General features: G+C 42.1%; 1 protein-coding gene across 1 annotated transcript in view; it reads left to right on the top strand.

Annotated features, from left to right (window-relative positions):
• The window catches only part of LOC133009198 (transcription factor SOX-6-like), a 100,877-nt gene that overhangs the window by 10,920 nt on the left and 66,448 nt on the right, over window positions 1-23,509 (top strand). Inside the window, exon 2 of the mRNA XM_061076622.1 lies at window positions 4,576-4,645. The gene's annotated coding sequence lies outside the window, so the exon portion shown is untranslated. The remainder of the gene's footprint in view (window positions 1-4,575; window positions 4,646-23,509) is intronic.

The following is a 23,509-nucleotide window of genomic DNA, read 5'->3' as shown; positions in this document are numbered from 1 at the left end:
TTTTTCTCTTTGCAGCAACAGGTCATCATTCCATTCCTCGGGTTTCATCCTTAGCGAGATGTCCCTTGTGTGTTTTGGGGGTCTTTTGCCCAAATACTTGTGGAGGGGCTTTTTCTATAGACCCAGGAGTCAGCCAGGCGACTTCTCACGGTATTGGCCTTTTCATGCAAAGACGCTCCAACTTTTCCTGGCTCCTTCCCTCACAAGGCCCTCCTTTCTTCTCTGTCACGCAGCGATGTGTTTGTGCATACCTCACCAGCCTAACAAAAGAAGGGAGAGATCCTTTTCACTTCTGCCTTTGACATTCACCTCTTGTTTTTACAATCTTTCCAAGGCGCACTGTTTGCACAGTGGAACAGGCTTTGTCTTGAAGACGCGGCACAATGGCGAGCGCCATAATGTAATCTCCTAAGGGTTGTGAGCAGAGGGGCGAGGTTTAGATGTATGTGCTGGCGCTTGCCCCTACCAACCCTCCCTCTCCCTCCCACCCTCCACTTAAGCAATATTTCATGTTAACAGCGACTTTGGAGAGAATACAACTTGTCACTTAGGCCTCTGTAACGTTCACCTAGGGCTTTTGTGAGGGAAACACAAAAGCTTTTCACTCATGCAAACATCCGCTTTCCTCGTTCCACTTATTGAAGGTGTCGTGAGTAGCGATGGTTTGCCCACCCACGTGCATATCTGTAACCCTGTCTTTTTATCTACATAACCTGAAAACAGTTATGCTGAAATGTTTTCCTTCCCCCAGCGATTCAAGGGTTTGAGCAGAGCTGAACACAACCGCACTTAGGACACAAGATGCAAACAAAGTCCTGCACTTTGCACCCAACCCACGAGAGAAGGAGCCACTACGCTTCAGTTCAAGTGCTCGTGGGATCTTCGCTGTCAGATTTGGCAATTTCTGTACCTAACAGTTTTTTTTAAAGTTATAATTATTTTTATAAAACTGACAACCCGACAATCACCACCACTTACGCGAGAGGTTGAGAGTCGTGAGCTCTTTTCTTTTTTCAACACAACTGCTTTAATTGTTTTCGTATGAATGAGTTCGGCAGCAGCAGCAGTGCTTTAAATATATGTCTGTCTCTTTTATTTGAATGTTTATTGTGTTGCAAGCCTCTCCTGCGACAGCCAGGTTTTCAGCCTGTCTTCGCGTGTGGCTGTTCAGAACAGCTATAAACATTTTTGCCTTCAGACAAGCCCGGACAACATGTCCTATGAACTACTTTGTCTCGAACATACCCTAGTGTTAAGGATGTCACTCTGCAAGGATCAACCCCCCGAAACATTAACAGGGAACATAATCCAGCAGCAGTTCTCCAAAATTTATTATTGAAGCAGATTATCTTGTTGTTAAGGATTCATATCTAAACATAATGCGAAAACACAGAGGTAATAAAACATGAGGAGAACTTGAACAACAGCGGTCCTCCAGGAGTCAACATGTGTTATTATCTTATCATGTAGCGGTCAGCGGTAATCCAATCGTGCATATGATTAGTTGGAACCATTCTCCGTTTCCTACGCTGCAGACATGGAAGTGGCAGCACGGAGCTTCATGTGGCGTTAGGCTCATTGAGAGAGCTTCTGTCTCATAGGGTTCCATTGTTCTTACTCCAGTGTGTCCGCGGCTGCACAAGTGCTGCTGACAGCTGCAACAAGACAGCATTTGGGACTGTGCATATTTTGTTGCGTCAATGCGTGCATTCATTGTGCAGGTGCAGGGCCTTGCTCTGAATATAATAAAGTATATCTCCTCGCTGTTCGCCATATTTTTGTACCTCTCCTGTTACAATCTGTGAGGCTATGATGTCACGGCTTGGCTCTTGCCAAAAGTACGGCTCTGGCCTTTGGTTTTGCTGCTCTCAGGATCCCGTGCAGACAGGTGCCTTGCTGCTGCTGGCTGGATGGTTGGGGTAACATGTGCCATTTTACAGCTGTTGGACAGTGGGCCAAAAAGGTAGCTGTTACTTCCTGCAGTTGTCAGGAGGAGCCTGACATGGCTTTATAGCTGGGTTCTCGTGTGTCAGCTCCCCTCTGAGGTGGATGAGTAGAGCAGTGGTTGCGACCGGGAGAGAAAAGAACCTTGTAAAAACTACAGACATAATGTGCTTTCTTAAGAGGGAGTGTGCAAAGTAAAGGGAACAAAAGAAAGGAGAAGAAATGGGCTTGTTGTCTGAGAGTTTGTGTCAGCTTGTCTGTGACTCAGTGATGCATTCGTGTACTTTGTGAAGTGTCTTTCTCTCTATCACTCTTCAGGGCTGTGGAATATAATAAGATCAGGTTATTTACTTATATCAACATATCTTATTACATCGCAAATATTTGCAAAAGCCCACAATTAAATGTATCGTATAAGTTATAGTCTGTGGTGTGTCTTGTTTTTATCACTTCCTACATGATAACATTGACATTTAGTCAACTGTGTTTTACATCAGAACAAAAATGAATCTATAAATTGTTTTTGTAGCAATATGATCGTATTAATAAATATCTTATCAAACAAACATAATATGTCTGGAGGCTGCGGCTCACAAAGGGTTAATATGCACATGTAGAAGCTTGAATTTCTACAGAAGCAGGTATCGTAAATTATATGCATGAAGACTCCTGCCACACCTTCAGTCACTGCAATATGGAACCACTCCTTCACACAGTTAGCAACAATAACTGATTAAACATCTTAATATTTAACATCCGCACCACACCTGTCACTGCACTGTTCAGTGGGTGACTTCAACTCAACAAAGTTGGATTCCACAAACAAAACCTGTTGCTTGTATATGTTCAGCATATACGCACATATCACCGTATGCAAAAAAAATGGAAATAAAATGTGAGTAACCTTCTCTCAGAATGCATGTGAGTGTGTATATGCGATTGTATGGCTGCACACGAGGCTGCTGCTTCACGTGCACTTTGCGGCTCCTCCTGTACTGGGCGGCCAGCTGTCTCTCTGATTACCCAGCATCCTCCAGGTGTCAGATCTGCCATCTGCAGATGAGTGGCAAGGCATGTGGAGCGCAGGAATGGAGGGAAGAAGAAGGGGGGGGGGGGTCGGGACAGAATAACTGGTTCTCGAAGACAGCTGGAACATGTTCAGACGGGTCAGCGAGAGCTGCACGAGCACCAATGGGGCGCGTGGGATTCCAACTCGCAGCCGCCCGATTGCAGAGGTGGCTTCTGGAATCTTTTAAGCTTTTAAACTTTTGTCGGACAATACTTCTACAAGAGAGAAAGAGAGAGAAGGGGAGGGAGAGAGAGAAAGAAGTAACGTCTTACAAAAATGTTTGCAGGGATGTTTGAAGTGTGTTTTTGCCGACTATTTGTTATCATTATTATTATCATCACAACAACTTCTTAGCGTGCAAGCCTTTGAGCTGCTCTGGTCAGAATTGCCCTTAATTGTGCCCTGAGAGGAAAACGCATCCAAGAGAATCATTTGGTTGATTCAATGCATGAATAAAAGATCATACACGACCAGTGTGGGCTGTTTTCTTCATTGTTCTCAATTAGCCTCAAATTGTGGAATCAAAGGCGTGTTTGTGTTGTGCTCTTTGTACAACTAAGATGCTGAGTTAAGGCGCGGCCATGATGCATAGTGTAAGAGAAATGCCCTTGTGTGCGTTTTATTGGCTGTTTGTGTGAACACAGCCTCTCTAAGTCTGTGTGTATCCTCTTCACTCCTTTATTTCATTAGCGGCCTTCCACTCTCAATTAAGACTGCCTCCCATCCTCTCTCAATCTGGGGCCCTCGGAGGGCCGTCCTGTCCTGAGCGGCGTACCTTCAAAGAGATCTGAAGTTTTCAACTTTAATGTTGTTATGTGTCTTCTATGACCCTCCTTTAGCAAACGGCTGTTTGTAGTGAGGGGCTGTGTGCATGTGAAGCTATAATAAGGCTGACCCCAGTTAAGCTCTCACTGTAAGAATGGTCTGTTTAATCCACGCAGGCCAGAAATGGAGAATTTAGTATTTTCTCCTGCTCTCATTGGGAAAATTTTCTTTTAAATAACTGTATTAAGAGAGACTGCGGCCTGTTTAACTTCAAAGCCACACACAAGAATCACTCTGTTTGTCATTTATTGGACTTTGCGTGGCTGAGCCGGTGCCGTTATTTGTTCAGTGAAAACTGCTGTGAGGGAAATACAGTGCTCCTCTGTTGGTTCTGCTGGTTCTTCACACAGGACCTCTGTTCTGCCCCTGAACATCCACTGCAGAACGGCTTCAGGTGAGCCGACAGGGTGTTCACCGGGCTCCAGGAAGACTTTCCAATTCAAATGTTTGTGCGGAGTGAAGAATTTAGTCAGTGTTCATTAAAATGTTTCCTGATTTGTATGGCAACACGCTCGTCCTTTAAAGGGTTTGTTCACTAACATTTCAGGGCTTTGCTTGCCCAGGTTTTCCGACTCGGTCCACATAACACATAACAGATTTCATTGGTAGAACATTGTTATGGGAATAAAGTTACAGTGATATGAAATCCCAAGATATTATTTTCTATAAGTTGGAACTGACCCTTTTTTAATGCTGACTACAACTTAATCTATTTCTTCTGTTTCCCTCTCTTTCAGGTGACGTTCATGAATTTCAAAGTCATCCCAAAGTGAGCAGAGGGTGTCGGAGTTGAAGTCTCTTATTTCTGTAAGTTTTTGCCTCATCGTCTGATCCAAATTGACCTGTATTTCTGCAGGTGTTCTGTAAGACAGCAAACTACTGTCTGCTTCTGTGCCACTGTTTGGCTCTCTGGAGGTTTACTTCCACCAAATGGCAGATAATAAGCTCTCAGAGAGACAACATTATTACCAGCAGCAACACCGTAAGCTTTTATTGTTTTCACCTTGTGAGTGTGTGTGTGTGTGTGTGTTTGTGTGTGTGTGCGTGTGTTAGAGTTATCATGGTGAATGTGGTCTGTGGATATAGTGGAATACAGTCTGTTTGTCTGTTGACAGGATTTGTCAACACAATAGCATCACAACCATGCATAACACAGTCAGGTTTTAGAGATCAAGATCACGGCCCGCATTCTAAGACGGGTGTGGTCGGGCCCATGAGTCTTGAGTACTCATGTAATAATGTAGTAATGAATGCTGGGTACTCATGGGTCGGGACGTCAGCGTGTTGACAGGGCATCACAGCTGGTGTGATCCCATTACAGGATGCTCTCTGGTTGTTTCCTCGGAGCAGAACGCAGCAGTACTGCCGGTGTTTGAACATGCCACTTTTTTGCACCCGTGGTTGTTTTAGCCGAGCAGCGAGTGTTTGCCATATAGTGTGTGTTTGTGTGTGTGTGTGTGTGTTAGTCCATGCCAACAAAACTGAAGTCAGCTCTGTGCATGTCCACTACCTCGCTCCCCTCCGTCGGCACAGACAGAGCGCTTGTGATTTGTTTCACGGCAAACGCAGAGAGACCTCCACTCCAGTTAGTATTCTGCCCTGTGCACGCTCAATGGCTGCTTTCACTTGGGTGAAGAAAAGGGTCTTTTAAAGACTCTCGCAGGCATCACTCCAGGAACCTTTCAACACCAGGACCTACAGTGTGCCTTTTAATGGACTTTCTCTCTGTGAGCAATAAAGATTATATCTAGAGTCAAATAGTGCTGTAGGTAACACTAGCTCAAATTAAGCGGGTGAGGCTGCGGTGGCCGATCGTGATGGTTCCAGCAGAGACGGGGGACGTATGAAATGTACAGATGGGAGCGGTTGGAGAAAAGAGTGATCTGACCATCTGGCTAATCCCCCTGTTTAAGAATACTTATTACGGCCCTCTCTAGTGGCTCTTGAGCTGTGTCACTGCTGGGTCAACAAGTGGTCCGTTTGATTCTCCTTGGCATCTTTCTTGCAGAGTGGACAGATGAGCGTCAGTGTTTTGTTGTGGGTGATAATCTGTGTCCTGGTCATCGAGTTCAGTTTCAAGGACTTGATTTATGGCTCGTGTAAATGGCCTTGTATCAAAATGTGGAGCTGTGTTTCTAGACCCGGACGTTAGGATGGCAGTAAATAACACTGTGGGGTAGGTCATCATTAATATAGGAAGGCAGAACGTTTTCCACTGTTCTTGTTTCTTTCATACTTGAGAAGGAGGCTTCAGTTTATTTGAACTGGTCACAAACCACCAATGAGACCGGTGACAAGATGCTGCAATTACTTGTTTTAAAGAGCCAAAGAAGTTGGAAAACACTGATCAAGAGGAAATTAAAGCAAATAGTGGATCTCTAAATATTTCAACATTGTTTGGTAATTTATATTTTATCCCTTAGCTGCTTTAAAATAATAGAAAGACCACGGCAGTTAATACAGACCTAATATAAGTTATTTAGTGGTCTAATTGCACTGCGTTTGAAGAAAGGAATTGGGTCATGACTGGGAAAAAACAGAACACTAATCTTCCCTTTTAATTCCATCAAACTGCCTTAATTTTATCATTTTATCTGGTAACTTGAAATCACATTATTGTGCTTCTGTTAACATGCGATTGGTTTTCAAATTTAATTACATTGCGGTGGGATGACAGGTAGACCCTCCTAACAAAATTAAAGTCTTTTCAGACCACAGATCCTGTCGTGACAGCGGCGATTTATGGAACCTTTGTTTGATGGACTCTGGCAGAGAGACTGAAGCCGCCGTGCCTCGGTGGATTTGCAAAATCAAGGGATAACTGCTAATGTTTCCCTGTGATCTGACGTCAGTGGACGGATCACAAAATCCTTCTTGACACGGGCTCTTAATGGTTTGAGTGTGTTTACCTTCGAAGTGCGGAAAAATTGATTCGGATTTCTATTTGTGAATCCAAATTTGTTTAGAGCCCGAATTAGGAGAATTAGATCTCATGCGCTACCCTAGCAGGGGCGTTTATAGATACATATGTTTCATCAGATATCTTAGGCATATGCTGGAACTGCACAGTTACAAATACAGTTTAAGACAGACTTTGATAAAAGAAGCCAGCGGCTTCACGCGTCATGACCGGCCTATTTGCGGACTCTCTCATTACACATGGCTGCAGTAATGGCAGTCATTTTCAAAGAGTTAGAAAAGTGACCAGACAACAAGCAGCCGCTGGGATGATTTGTGGTAAACTAATGAGCTAATGAGCTAATGAGCCCACTGAGGTTACCTGTTTGGCCTCCCCCAAAACAATGTTCTCTTTTGCTCCTCTCCTTTTTACTTCAGCTTTGTAAGTGAACTTCACTGTGTTACAGTGCAAGGCGAATCAGTGCCACTAATGGGCAGCGTCTAACAAAATTTTGTGTAGTTCCTCAGTACTTAACCTTATGTTAACAGTAAGCTATTATGTCCTCTTGACCCTGACATTGACTTAATTGATCTGATTTGTCCACACATATGAAATGTCCACTTAGGTCCCGAGTGGAGAGAATGCCTTGCAAGTTTGCGGCAAGGAGCTTATTTGCTGCTGGGAAAAGAGAAGTGGAGTTCAGCCATCTGCTACAGCCACGCTCAAAGGTCAGCACATTGGCTCAGGCGGCCCAGCTCACCAGCACATGTGCGATAAGTACATATGTTTGTGTGTTATGTATCTAGTTGTTTGTCAGGCTGAGTCTGTGTCAATTTAGTTGTGTTTGTGCTCGCATGCGCGTTTGTGTTTTGTACACTCATGCCTCATCAACATCCCGTCTGAGGCCCATCTGGTTTGCTTTGAGGAGGCCCGTGGAGCTGCAGCGCGGCTGAGGCTTTAAGGCCGGGGCCTGGCCAGCGGCGGTTCCTCCCCACTTACACATAAATCCACCGTACGAGGCCGGCTGCCAGCGACAGTATAGGCCGAACCTCGTGGCTACTTCCCAAACCACCCAAGCTCATACCCCACTTTCTCTCTTCTATTGCCCTTGAAATGGGGCCTGCTCTAAATATTATCTCCCCCTGCGCTTTATCCCTCTATTTATCCCTAAGTCAGCAGAGAGAAGAAAGGAGCCGTGGGGCTGAGTCACTTTTTCCCCTGTCTTCTCCTCTCTCCAAAACCACAAGGCAGCGGCAGCGGCTTCCTGGAGATGAGCGCTTTTGTCTGTTGTGTGACCACTGTGGTTTTAGGCAGATCCTCTTCTGATGAGGTAATGTACAGGCTAGATGAGGAGGCTCAGTGAGAGAGGAGGGGGATGAGCAGCTTGAAGTTTGATCTATATTTTAACCTTTTGTTTATACAGGGAAAGACTTGTCCTCAGAGATGCAGGCTCCTTCTCTGTGATGATCTGCTTCACCTGGAGGCCGCACGTTCACACCCCCTTAACCCCGGCTAGCGTGTTATCAAAGTGGTGGCTGCTGGTTGGCATCATCCCAGCATCATATGTGCCCATTAGGAGTAGTTACTGTGGGTGGAATACAGCGTAACTTATATGGATGGTACTGTGGTATCTAAATTTTGGGGTGAAATATGTCACAGTTTGACTTGTTACTCTAAGTGGTTAAAGCTTTGTTCATATTTTGGACTCAAACCTCCAAAGGTGTATCTCTCTTTGTCACCGTTCCTCTCCAAGGTATTAGGAAAAAAAACAGACCAATGTTTGAAATGTTTTCAAAATATCCAGACTCGATGTGAGTGTGACAGCAGCTAATGCACCAACAAATGGAACTGAAGAGATTATCAAAAGGATCAGCAAACATCTTTTACCGAGCACGTTTCCTTCCTCTGCCTGATAAGAGAGAGTTTTCTCTTTATACCTTCAAAGTTCTGTTGACAGGACGTACGACCGACTTCTCACATAACCCTTTTTTACCCAAGTATCGTAATCTGATGAAAAGAACCAGCTTGAGACTTCACTTTGGAGATGGTGCTTTGGAACGAGCACATGAATCACATGCCACACACACACACACACACACACACACACACACACACACACACACACACACACACACACACACACACACACACACACACACAGATATCACATCTGCAGGAATAATAAGAAATGTTTCAAGAATCTGTCACTACTTGTTAAAGAAACTGTTAGCTGAATCACTTTGCACCTTTAACGACAATATTTTGCGTAGTACATATATTTAATGTCCTCAAGTTTTGTCAAGTTAATATAATATTTCATCGTTCTTACAGTGTATAAAACCAAGTTTAAAATGATTTATGTGACTCGAAGGAAAGTTTCCACTCAGCTTTCCAAATTGGCAATAAAAAAAAGTTGGATAGCGATCCAGCTTGCGTGTATCTGCTTGCGTCCACAAAAACATGAATTCAGCTTATCGTCTTTTCTACAAGAACGTGCTCACGTTTTTTAATCTCATCTCTTTTGTGACGGCTGTTATCTGCTCGCACTTTAAGATTCTCATTGAGGAATGCCACCAGACTTGCTGACACTCGGGACAATTGCTTCCTGTTTTAACTGTTGCGGGTCACCAAGGTCAAAGTTCAGGGTCAATTTCAACTGGTGTGCTCAGGCTTATAGGGGGAAGCCACCTGGTCCTTAGATCATCATCCAGCATATTATTGTCTCCAAACAATATTGGTCACTTTTCACATTCTTCAACGTGCCACAGGTGGAGGAGGATGTTTGGCTTCAGTCAACACCTTATTAAAAAGCAGAGGGTTAAATAGCTTTGTGTTTGAATGCAGTGGTGCCCACGTAGGAAGAAAGAGGGAAGGCCAGGGCGCTAAGTGCCTTCTCTGCAACAATCCCCTCTGCTGCAAAGCTAACACCTGTTTCTAAGAGACTTTTGGCAGCTTCCCATTTGTGAGCACTATTTCACTGACCCTGAATGTGGCTTACCACCAAACACCAACGCAAACATCCTCACGTCCTCATTGGAAGACTCTCAATACAGTCAAACTCCTCCATCTCACTTCTAAGCTTCAAAGCATTAGCCAAAATGAACTGGCCTTAATGGCTGCTGATTGCATTCCTACACTGGCCACCCCCGCCTCTATTCTCAGTGATCTCTTCGTTTAAGTACATGCTAACATAATTGAGGTCTCCTGCTTGATTAGATTTGCACCAGCTTTTAACAAAGCCTGCTCGAACCTAATCCAATGAGCCCCATTGTAGCGAGAGCAGAGGGATGACATCGCTCCTGGTTAGCTTCAAAATCAACTGAGCCGTCAAGCAATTAGAGGCTGCGCTGATAAAGGGGATGGACGAGGAAAACTAATGACACCACGCTCCTCAGAGCCGACAAGATCACAAGTGCACAATTGAGCCACAATTCATACGAACAAATTGCCTTTATAATTTGTCAAGATTGCTTGATTTTACACAATTAATTAGGCATGAAGTATATTTTCCCTCAAAGAGATGAAGCCAATGAATCATGATGCCTGCTAGTGACTGTATTCTAAAGTTGAATCATTTAATGCCATTTCTGACTGGACGGGTCACATGTAAAGAGCCCTAAAAAGCCCCATGATACAGTGTATTGTCTGTTTAGTACCTGACTTGTTGCCCGTCGAAGTCCTGCAGGTTTTTACAAAGTTACACAAACGCCGTGCACTCAGCAGACCTGCCCCACTGGGACTGACAGGGAGCAGCCCAGCAGGGTGCAGGAGTGTTGGCCGTGGCTGCGTCCTCTGGTGACACCTGCTCGTCCATAATCACAGTTAGAGACTAAACCGCCTCCTGACCTGTGGCTGTGTCTCACACACTCAATCCCATAATCTTCTCCTTTGTTCTCTGTCACCATCAATTAGTCATGTACCAGGAGTCAGCCAGGGGAAAGCGTTGTGTGTGTGTGTGTGTGCGCGTGTGTATCAGTGTGTGTGTGTGTGTTTGTGTGTGTGTGTGTGGTAACTTACCTGTCACTGTATGTGCTGTAGCTATTAATGTGTCTAAGGAATTGCTGACAATTACTCGATGGGAAGATGTCATTTTCTCAAGCAAGCTTTCATCTGTGAATATTTGCTGGATTTCAAATATTACACAGTACATTGAGTATCTGTGGTACTTGAGTTTTGGTAATGGAGCGAAAAAGTCAATCTAAAGGGTAGTTTTTACTTTTCTTTCACGTTTATACAATTTCTATAATACCAGTAAAAATAAAATAGTTTTGAGTGGTTGCCTTAGAGTAAATCCAGGTTTTTCTTTAATTCTGTTGAATATTGTAACTTTTTTATTTCATGAGCTGAAGAAAAAAACCACTGAGGAAATCTAAAAGCTGAAAAAATAACCTGAGAAGGCTCCTCCTTTTAGTTCATTAGAGATTCTTTCCAGATAGACACACCTGAAACCGACTGTTTGTGTTGTCTGTCTTTATGTCACTTTACAGGAATACATGGACTTGGTCTAATTGATCTTTGCAAGTTCAGATCAGTGTCTAGATTAAGAACAGGAAGGGTTTTGACTGAGCCAACACTCCCTTTCTCTCTCTTTATCTCCTCTTCACATCTACGCTGTATCTGTAAACCGCCCTCTACCTCCTCCCTTCTTGACAATAGGATTTCATGCTCACTATAAATAGGCCTGAACAAGTTGGCACTCACCTGTTCAAGCTGTAACTAATCCAGAACTATTTCTACAGTTCCCTTGAGGTTCAGTGATTGGGGCCACGAGGTGCTCGGGGATGAGCAGGCATGCTGGTATGTTGGAGAGAAAGATGTCAAGAAAGAGAGAAAAGAAAGAAAAGATTTTGGATTGCAGGCCTTAGTACGTGAAAGGCCGTTTAGGAAATCAAAATGTATAGATTGTGGTTTCAGGATGTTTTTGCAGCACTTTTCCCATGTTGTTGTAATTAATTGGACAGTCTTGGCAGGACAGGAAGAGCAGGTCAGTGAGGGTGGAATTGTCTGCACACTAACAGAGCCTTACGTTTGAAATGAATATAGAATATACACCACCTTATCAGGCTCCTGTGTGTTTACAGGCCATTTTTGACAATAGCTGATACGCAGTGCGATAAATGCACTTTGATTTTCAGGGGAAACAATATGGAATTATGTGAGCCAGGGACACTTTAGACTGAAGTAACTGTGATATGAACACAGGCCAAATTTATGTGTGTGTGTGTGTGTGTGTTGAGCAGGGCAAACAGAGTGTTTGAGTGTTTGTTAAAGCCTTTGGACGAGGCTCCAAAACACTTGGCTCCCTTTCAAATGCTGGATCACTCGCTGATAATAGAGACACAGTTTTGATGCCGTTGCCAATTTGTCGTTAATAAAAGATACGTGTTTAGATATGCAGTGAAAACTGCTGCGTACAGACGTCACCACAGGGAGTACATATCTACAAACGCAAATGATTTATCATCTGGATGCTAATAATTTAACCTATGGAGTCTTGCTCAATAATTAATGTCTATTGGCATATGACCCTATGTGCCATACAGTAAACAGCATGTCTCATAACTATGTATGAGATCTTGTATTCGGCTAATATATGGTCGAAAGGCCCAGAGACAAGCCCAGGGTCTTAATAAATCAGCCATATCTAACGAACCTCTTAATTGTGATTTACAGCCCAGTGCTACGATGGAGAGTGAGATGGCTTGAGAGAGAGAGAGGGAGAGAGAGAGATAGAGTCCGCTGCTTTATTAAAAACGCTGCTTCCAGCAACTGTGAAATTCTTGTGTGAGTCTCACGAGAGGTTTGTCCAGATAAGATACTTAATGCGATCAAAATCAGAACAGCTGGACTAGTAACTGTTCCACTCACGGTCCAATCAATAACAGACTACTGGGGATATTTATACATTAACTTCATTAACAGTAATCTAACAGTTCCATGTTCTCTTACTGCAGGTAGTGAATTAGCATTTTCAGTGCACACAGAACTGTGACGTGTGGTCTCTAGATTTCTTTGGTTTGGTTTGTTGTTTTCCTGTCTTTCAGGTTCTCTCTTTTATTTGTTCCATTTGTACGATAGAATCACAACAGTGTTAAATGCTGCTGCTATGAAGATGATGAAGCTGAGCAGCAAAAAACACTATTGATATGAAAAGCTCACAGCGTAATGCACAAGTCCCAGATTCTGTTGACGTCAAGTCATGTCGGAGTGAACAGCTCCACCTGAGTCTTAAATATTTGCCCTGATTCAAGGGCTTAGGCCCATGTGAATAACAGCTGCTCTGACTGGCTGATTAACATGGCTTGGCTTTGTGCGCCGTGAACAATGTATATTCACTTGTGTAAAATAGAGACTGACCTCATAACACACACATCTCTCCACATTCAAGGCTGTAACAGTGCGTGTGTGTGTGTGTATGTGTGTGTGTGTGTGTGTGTGTGTGTGTGTGTACATTTCTTTTTCTTCTTATATATGCCTGCTTATGTTTGTGTTGCAGAAAAAGGTAGAGTAGGAGGAGTGTTCACTCTCCCCGCCTGTTATTTCTTGGCTGGTATGAACTGGTCAGAGAACTGCCTGTTCAACATTTCTGCCATGTGTTTATTGAATATAGGCTGCTCTTCCATGGTATCAGGTATATCTTATCAACTCGCACATAAGTGTTTCAAATCACACCGCCTGCTTCCCATAATACACACATACAGCTAAACACACTCATGTGCACTCTATAATGTTTGGCTTCAGCGAGTCCAGTGGACACACGGCGGGGGGGATTAGTGTGGATTGTGACAGCTCGACATGCCGAGGGACACTGACATGCCTCCAGCTGCCAAACAAGACAACTGCTCCTGGAGAGGAGACGATTTCATGGTGTTCCAGTGCTGGTTCAGCATGACCCCCAACAGTCACAGGGAGTTCAAGGGAAGCTTCACTTCTACTTTTTATTATCATTTAAACAAACCGTTAGGAACCCTAAGACAGCAGACTTTACTTTAAGAGACAGACAAACATGATGGTAAAAATACAAAATTGGAGCTTTCGGCGGGATGATGAATACCCTGTGCCAGCACTATATTATGCAATTCAGCATTGTTAACTTTTTTATTTTGTACAATAAGGTCATTGATGACAAATGATTGGTTAATTTGAATAAACTGTAGATTACATTGTTGTAAACTCGAGGAAGAGAAGCTAAATATATGACGTGAGGAATTATTCAGATTTTACATGAACTTAAAAATGTTTGCATTTTGTTGTTTTGCGTAAAACCATCTGGGTGATAGTGTCACACACATTGGTGACTCTTCCTTCTGACATGTCTCTATATGTGGCAGAGTTACATGTTACCAAAATGAGTGGAAATTGAATAGCTGTGTTCTGGAGCTGCACGATATATTGAAAAATGTATCGTCATCGCGATATCAACATGCGTATTGCAAAAGACTTGAACTGTGATACATGGTGTTCCATGGTGCTGTGTATTCACGCTTTGCATGTCACTATATTTGGCCAATCAGATGGAGCCCTGCTGCTACGTAATGCATCAAAAATATTCAGATCGTTGACTGTTTTTTGCGTCAATGAATCATTGTTGGAAGAAGAGAATAGAGAGAGAACAGAGAATTACGAGACGGCTCCGTCAAATCTCGCCCCCGGCTATATTCTACTGTGGAAAATTGTCCCGGGTCAAATTCATCACTATAAGTGGTTGATTGTATAAAAGAATTGCGTAGCTTATTTATGATAGTGCCATAACCTGAGGGAAAAGTAACGCACACACACTGACTCTGCTGCTCTCTCTCTATCTGTTGGTGTGTGTAAGTGTCTCTCTCTCTCTCTCTCTCTCTCTCTCTCTCTCTCTCTCTCTCTCTCTCTCTCTCTCTCTCTCTCTCAGCTGAAGTCTCTGACTTGCTAAAGTTTAAATGTTGATTTGTTTGAAATGACGCCACAATATCAACACTAATCATCACATAATGGTCGATCCTTTTCTTAAGGAGTTAAATCTTTCTTCAGAGCGCCACGCACATTCATCAGCCGTCCCACTAGCTCTTATCCTCTCTCTCTCTCTCTCTCTCTCTCTCTCTCTCTCTCTCTCTCTCTCTCTCTCTCTCTCTCTCTCTCTCTCTCTCTCACACACACACACACACACACAAACACACACACACACACACGCACAATCAGTCTCATCGGACATGTGAGTAAATTTAGACTGGGTAAAAACAACAGAATCTGTAAACTTGGTCAAAGTATGGAGAGCTGGAGGAGAGGGCGCTGTGCTTACTGACAGAGATTATAAATAAAAAAACAGTAAAAAATCCTTTTCATGATCCAAACATGTGGAGCTGTCCGTGGTCCCTGTAGCCGCAGCCAGGTGGAATTTATTGGAATGATAATGATTCTTCTGGTGTTTTTTAAGTGTCTGAATATGCTACTCACTTTATCGGGTCTATGTTATCAGTGAAACCAAAGCAGTAAGACTTAAGCACCATATCCTTAAGCATTTGTTTATTTGTTCAGTCATTTCGTCAACGAACTATTCAACAAAGTTATCGCATATCGCATGTTTTCCTTATATTGTGCGGTATAGCACAGAGAACTTGTTACAACCATCTGTTTACATTACACATTCAGCCCGGTCAATAATTGAATAAAAATGTTTTATGTTGTTAATCGACTAACCAAAAGTAGCATGTCTCTGAATAATGCAGCCATTTCATGTTAAGAAAGCGGAGGAAATCCTCAAAGCTCTTTTTCAGATAGGGAACAAAGCTCATTGTCAGAGGATAGAGAGGCAACTGGGATTACAATGGGGGCATGCAGTGAAATGACTTGTCAGTCTTAATCTGGGATTAGCAGGCTTTCAAGGCTCCTGGGTGCTCTAAAAGCCACCTGTTAGGACGCTCCGACAGATGATGCTACACCCTGACTTCTTGTTTGATTCTAATGCTTTTGTGTACGATTACGTTTAACAGTATTTTGTGCTACCATTTTAAAGATTTAATACATGCTAATTTATTCATAGATGTGGTTTTTGTAGATCATTTTAAATTTGCTAAAATAAAAGATTAGACACAGACTTTCACTGATCCTTTGAAAGTCTGTACTTTGTTGTCCAACATCTTTGAGTATCTGTTTTTTATTTTAACCACAAACATGTGAATGGTGTATGAAGCTTCCACTTTCTGTCTGTGTCACCAAGGAACTGACATTTATTATAACTGTTCTCCACTTTGTGCAAAGTGTTTGAGAGCGATTCAGTCCCTCTGTGCCATCATGTCACATTAACTCTACATTCCCTGACTTATAAATGTTAAGCAGGGACGAACAAATGCTGTAAATTAGCAACGTTGAAGAACACTAAACAACGTCTGATTATTGTTCTCAGCTGCACTGAGACCCATGTGCCCTGTAATGATTTATTGAAGATCACATTTTTTCGCCACTAGCCTCAGGGCTAATGCAGTCACTCTGAAAAATGTGTGAGGGCAGCTGTCGCATTGCCACAGGCTTCTATCATGACTTTCGACTGTTGATGTCACCCAGAAATAGACTGCCAATGACACTTTTGAAACTTAAGCCTTTGCAACATTATCCTGCTTTGAATGCAAAAATCTGGGTAATTTATTTGACGTAAATCACAGTTAACACATTTGCATTCCATACGTTCTTTATAAAAATATCCAAATTGTCGTTTTGAACAAACATTGAAACTTTATTGTATATATTCCAAAACCATTGGATGTTTTTCTTCCTTGGAAATAAATTTGCAATAGTTTCTTTTCTCAAGATCATAGGATTCCCCCTGGTTTGCAACGAGGACACAAGATTCCCCCTTGTTTAGAGTTCATCCTTGTCACCTATATGGAAAGGTCAAAGCAATACAAAGGTCAAAACTTGTGGAGCAAGCTTATTAGTGCATCACAGTGGCATTATGTCGGTCCACAAAGAGATCAGCAATAACCGGTGTGATATAAGGATAGTGGCTTGAAGTGAGAGGACAGTTGGTGATCTGCTGCTACATCAGATGCTGATGCGTATTACATCCGGTAAGGAGTTTGCTTACCGGAGCTGCATATGTCTTAAGCTGATATAGATCAGAGGTGAAAAAAGGTGAGGAGGAAGAGCTGATGAGAGAGAGGATAGCAGAATAAATGTCGATGTGTGGATTTAAATGAAGAAACAAGATGCACAAAATGTTCATTGTTGAAGAATTAAAAGCTACCTTCTCCTTTTTCATGCCTTACCTATAACATATTTAAGTTCCTGATATATTTGTTAGGGTATAATAACTTTTTTGTAGGTGTGTTTTGGTGTATATGGTGTATTCATTTTCGATATTTGTCTAAAAATAGATAGTGTATGATCTAATGTTGAGCCTTTACTTTACATTTGATTGTGACGTAGTTATCTCTCTCTTTATATATATATCTATATCTATATATAGATATAGATATGACACTGCTCCTGATTTTATTTTGGTGTGTCCTAATTTAGGAAATCGACACTGAGGGGGCTCCTCAGGGTTCTAGTCTTGGTCCGCATCTATTTTCAATTGTAGCAATGGTGAGATGAAGCTTCACAAACCACTGGTTTTACATAGACATAGCAGTTCCATATCACTTGAGGTCTTGGAAGTTCTGTCATTTTGTGAAGTTAGATGCCAATTTGTGATAAAAACTTAAGTGAGCATGTTTTTCAAAATCTAGTCCGGTTTAAAGTCTTGAAGTCTTTCGGTGGTTCACAGTTTTATTAAATTGGGGCTTAAAGGACCACCCGATAGTAGAATTCATAAAAACATGTTTTTAATCAACAGCAAGTTCAGTTGTTTCTGACTCTGATACTTTAGCTGTCAACACACAAAGATGCCTTGTGCTGATTTATCAGGGTTTTTTCGATGAAGTTTGGTTCTGTGTCTGATGTTTTATAGGGAGTGATGGCATGCCTGATAATGTGGTCTACTTTAAGGATTAAGAAACAAAATGTTCACACTGACCAAGTTCTAACTGGGCGCGAGTTTCCAGACAAACAGTCCCTTTGAGCCACCGAGTGTTGACTTTGGTCTTCAATGGTTTCTTCAATGGTTTACTCTGTATCGTTGCCATGAAGCAGATAAATGTATATGTGTACTGTATTTGTGTTAGCAAGGGGTGTGTTCGCTTGCCAGGGAAAATAACAAGCACAAGGGAGGGTGTTGGTCAATAAGGCCGCTTCTGGATTTCTGAGGGTCTGCGGTTTAGGTCTCAAGGTACAGAGGTACAGAGCCTGGACACAGAGACCAAGCATAGTGGTGTGTGTTTACACTCACTGTACAAACGACGCATTCATAATTTTTTGAGTGCTCCATCATTGGCTTTAATTGAGATTTTCCATCAGTGGAACTAATGGAGACATCAGATCCCATGTTTGCTCCAGGTGTCCATCCGACGAGGGACAAAAAAAATCCTTACATCGCAATGTTTGTCTGCCTGATGAATAATGAGTCATTTGTGAAAAAGTCTGTTGTGGAAGTTTTAAATCAAGATTATTTCAAAACAAAATATTCTACAACCTAGTTGTACAACCTTTTACTTGAATTAAAGGACACCACACAATACATTATAGTGATTACCATTTGCTGCCTCAAAATCTTTACTTGTATATCATTTGATTGTTGAATTTAAAGAGTATAACCCTAGTGAAAAGTTACCAGCCTGCACAATATGAAATAACTTCCAACTCCGGCTTCTGTCCTAAAAAAGGCTCAACCTTACACAGTCTTGTTTTGCCTTGTTGACAGTTTCAGACTTTTCTAAAAACTGAGAGTCTTAGACAACAATTTTCCTGAGGTGTCAGTGTCAGGTGACGATCATCCTTTAGGAGGATCTCCCTCTGGCATCTAGTACAATGCAGCTGAATCAATGAACCAGTGACTTACTCATGTTTGTATTGGTGTGGTGTGTTGGGCCTGCAGCTCCCAGACATAACATGTCATTCACACTGGGCCATACTGTGATACCTTTGCCCTCCGATTTAAAGCACTTCTTATGAGGACTAAGTGGGCAATATAGATTTTGAAACAAAATCGTATAAGTATTTATAATACTATATTTGATTTATTTATATTTCCTTTCAATTAGATGTAGAAAGCGGCTATACAAAAATGACCAAATAGGGATATATTTCCTTGCATATTTCCCTGGAAAAACATATTGCAGAGGAAATGGTACTTTATTAAATATTCTGTAATGTAAAAGTGTTGATGAATGGGACATAAACTGTAACTCTAGGTAATTAAAAGACATATATTTAGAAACATAAATCTAGTTGTTAGTTGTGAAAATGTCAATTTTGTCATTTAGACAACTTGATGACCACATATTCAGGTTTTTTTTTAGGTAAATATAAGCTTACTTTGTTTAACCGAGGTTAAAACAGGGAACGTACTAGTGTTTAAGCTTTTTTTTAGACATCAACTGCATTACACTCTTCCTCTTTTAGAAAGAAATTGGTCAGTTCACAAAGTTAATTCAGTCATACCTTGTAACCTGCCTGAATGCTGCCCATCTGCTCTGACTGCCCGTGGGATGCTAATACTTTCTAACGATATAAATACATAGAGATTCCCAGTGTAACGCTGATGTCCCCACAATGCTTTCTGTTTACGTGATAATCATGAGGGGATTTGGTTGTGACGGCTGATTGATGTGCACGCCGCTGTGACCCGACCATCTCGCCCTGCGTCTGGCCTCTCCTCACCTCCCTTCATTGTTTCACTTAAGCCATGAAAATGTCAGAGAATAGGCACAGTTGCAAGCGATAAGCACCTAGCTTTGAAATAGAGCAGCCACTTGTTGGCTCTGCTGGCAGTGAAAACCATGTTAATGGTTTGGAATTTCAGAAAACAAAACTGCTTTTCTTGCTATTATGGCAGTGACGCATAGGGCTGGTTTGGGGGTAACTGGTGTTGCTATTGAATGTGTCTATTTCGGGCAAAAGAGCCGGGCAGAGGAGAATCTCTGGGAGAAAACAGGGCAGCTTGTGTGTGTGTGTGTGTTCACATTCCACATGTCTGACCTATGACAGTGCCCTCTGTTTGCAGCGCTGTGCGATGATATAATGAAGGTCCAGACAGACCCAAGATTTAGGAGCAGGGAGAGCCGCTTTCACACAAGGCCAATTCTCTTCAAGCCTTTTTTTTTTCATTTATTTATCCAGGGAAATAACTGAGCACACATGTTCTTTTTAGCAACGCCCTGCTGCTCGTTCACACCTGGGAGTTGCCCGGTGCAACCACAGACTTCTACTGATGGCCACCAAACAATGTCACTAAAGCAATTAGAAAAGCAGCAGACATTTAGGAGGCAACTTCATTAGATGCCATGAAGCTGCATTATGGGAAGGGTAAGATCCAGCTCTAATTCAATAGTCTTTAATGGTTGGATTTGGACTTTTCTATTTCAAATTCGTATTTGTCTTTTTAATGTCTCTCAACTTTCTGGAAGTGAAGCACTACATCCCTGCAGTTTATTCCTTTGAAAAATAATACAATGACTGGATCTGACTGCTGGTTTAACTTTGACCTGTACTACCTATCGCAAGTTTGCCTTTTGTATGTAATTGTGCAGACTTGATGGGTGTGTTCATTTTCCAAATACAATGGTAAATATAATGACTATGACAGTTTGTTTCTTGCCACAGAGGATTATGTTAGTTTGATGTTGATGTGTCACATTGCTGATCTTACTGCGTTAATAGGACAGTTAGAAATGATGAAACTACAACGATTAAAACTCAAGCTGCAAAAAAAAAAAAAAGTAGTTTTTTAATATAGGCTACACATCTAAAAACAACCTAGCTTGTGTTGCTGCAGTGCCTGCACAGAGCAATGTTTCTATTTGAACCTTAAAAACTCAAACACTGCATTCCCTTGTTTTAGACGGTCCCACAGATGAACAATTTCAACGAAAGTCCTCAGTCTTCTTTCTGTCCTCATTCTGCGTCTCTCTTTCTCTTTGGTATTTCCCACTTCCTCAGCTATCCAGCTGGGACTGCTGGAGATTTTACACCCAATTGGTTGAGTCGGAGGCCTTTGTCGGAGCCCTTCTCTCGCTCCACAAGTGGCAGAAGGGACCTGGGTTGTGAATGGCGCTTTGTGTACTGTTTTTCTAAGAGGGGGCCCTCTCTCTCCCGCTCTCATCTGTCACAGGTCCCTCTCCGTCCACACTCCACAATGCCTGATTGTTTCTGCCAAGTCGCCAGGTTTCAGGCCAGATCTGAACAACGCTTTCCTGCCAAATTCTGACCCTGGTTTTCGTTTTTCTTCCTCTCACAAAGGGATTCTAAGTTACTGTCCACGTTTCAGACGGGGGACTTAGCTAGTTGTCCACCAGCATCAGTTTTTTGAATGTGTTTTTGAATCAAAGGCTGTTAGAATGTCCGTTGTCAGCGAAGGAAGCAGGGGAAACTAAACCAAAATGCTCAAAGGGAACAGGAAGTAACATTGCTGAATATACTATTATTCTTATTATTCACTACACAACACAACATGCATTCAACTGAGATTCTATCATCAGGCTGCTAGCCATAAACTTGTGACGTAATCTTTCTGACTTCACACTAATAAAAACTCTGAAATGTATGAAAATTGTAATTCTTCACTCAACAGTGCGTGCTGTGTGTAGTTATCAACCAGGCAATCTCAGCAGTATCACTTACCAAGAAATATTTCAGACAGGAGAACCACTCTCAGGGGAACGAGTAGATGTTTTTCTAGATGTCTGACAATATGAAAAGGCTTCTGGAGTGCCTCAGGGAGATGTGTGTGCAGACTGAATTTATTTTTCAGCTGTCAGTGTCACATTATTGTCACATTACGGTTTCCTGAGAGCATCAACCTGTATCTAAACTCATTTTTGGTTTGGTCTCTCTGGGAGAAGGTTGTTCCTTCTGCTATGATCGCTCAATTTCTTCCTGGATCTCAAAGGGGATGTCCTGATATTTTCTGATATTTGTTCGGAAATTAAGACCAACACAAAGATTCTGAACAGGCAAAACAACAGTGTTGTATTGTTGTTATCTCTAAATACAGAGCAGTATCTCTCTGTTTTTCTTCGTGTCCTGACAATAACAGCTGCAGGCTGGTTGCAACACATAAATTGACCGGATGATAGTTGCTCCTTTATCGCTTCTAATTATTGTGTTGACTTACAGTTCACTTTTGCCTTCGTCCATAATATACACAGCAACCCGTTACTTTGTGAACAGCCAGAGAACTAATCTGATAATCAGCTGTAATTTGGTTACTATAAAGGATCGGCAGCTTGAGCAACAAAGCAAAACAAACCCAAAACTTGTTTGCAGTGTTAAAAATCAAATCATCACTGACACCAACATGTCATGTGACCAAAAAACCCACAGTAGCTCCTAAACCCAGCCCATAACATTTCAGCCATGCAAGTCTAACAATGGATTTCTCTAAACTCCGGTAATGGGAATTTTTGCATGAAGTACACGGACTGACCACAAAAGGGCTCGTGGCATGCATACCAACAAACCCTGATACTGTTGCATGATGAAACCATATCGGTGGCAGCGAGTTATGAGGCTAGGCATTCCTGGCCATATGAGACACCAGTTCCAAGAAACCCAAGTCCTAAGCCCCCCCTGTAAACACAGCACCAGCAATATTGTCCGCTAAATATAGGCTCTCCTCTGTCTTCTCCCTCTCCTGCTCTCCGTCGCTCCAGTGTGGATTGCACGAGTTGATCGCGGATTAGCGATTCGCTGTTTGTTGGTTGTCTGGGGTCTTATGATCTCATGTAGTCATACCGCTGTGTCAAACAACAAAGGTCTGGAGAAATGTAAAACCTCGTGCCGACAGCTGTGGCTGTTTCAATAATTCCAATCAGGTGTATGACTGGAGCATAGTATAGCACCAGTTAAAATTGTCGAAATAAATAAATCACGACTGGAGACTCAACACAGATGAAATTTAGATAATTTGTTCACTAACAGGAGCTGTGGAGGTCTCATTAAGTAACAAATGCAAAAATCAGGCATTCTAACTATGCAGAAATAAAAAAAAACATGTTCAACTGAATTGTTCTTCTCAAACAGTCTTTTAAACTCCACATTTCAGTACTTGCAGTCTTTTAACTGTTAAATACCACATGTCTCATTAGGATTAATGACAATCTGGAGAGAAATTCTCCTTTAGCAACTTGAATTATCAAACTGCTGAAGATGCTGGATTAGAATAATGTCAGCCATACCTCAGGTAATAATCTTGACACTAAAGCAGGATTGGTAATCCTAGAAAAGATAACAAGAGCAGGCTACACTTGAAAAAATAGACCCCTGACCCATCTGCCCTCTCATCAAAGCTACGCCCCCAAAACACAGGAACGCTAACTACCTAAAAACTGCTCAGTCTGGTACAGTTTTTCCATTCAAAACAGCCGCCAGCTATATCTGGAAACATCTCTGACAAGACTGAACTAAAACACTCAAATATGTGGTGAGAACATCAAAACAAGGAGCTAAAAGATGCTAAAAAGTTCTGAGAGAAAAGCTATATATATCAACTGTTGTCAATTTAGAAATAAAGATACTGCGTTCAAAAACGCATCCATGAGTCCAAGATGGTTTTTGTGGCCTTTATTATTATTTCATCTTAAAGCAAAATGTGACAGTCAACAGAACCTAGCCCTACTCCTGCCTTTGACTAAAACCAGCTAAACAATTTGAACAGGTGAAAAAGAAAAGACACACTCCCTTGCCCCCCCTAACCATCTGAG

The sequence above is a fragment of the Limanda limanda genome, chromosome 8, assembly GCF_963576545.1.
Source record: "Limanda limanda chromosome 8, fLimLim1.1, whole genome shotgun sequence".
Taxonomy (NCBI): Eukaryota; Metazoa; Chordata; class Actinopteri; order Pleuronectiformes; family Pleuronectidae; genus Limanda; species Limanda limanda.
The sequence above is the reverse complement of the archived record's forward strand: the minus strand, read 5'-3'. Positions and strand labels throughout refer to the sequence as shown.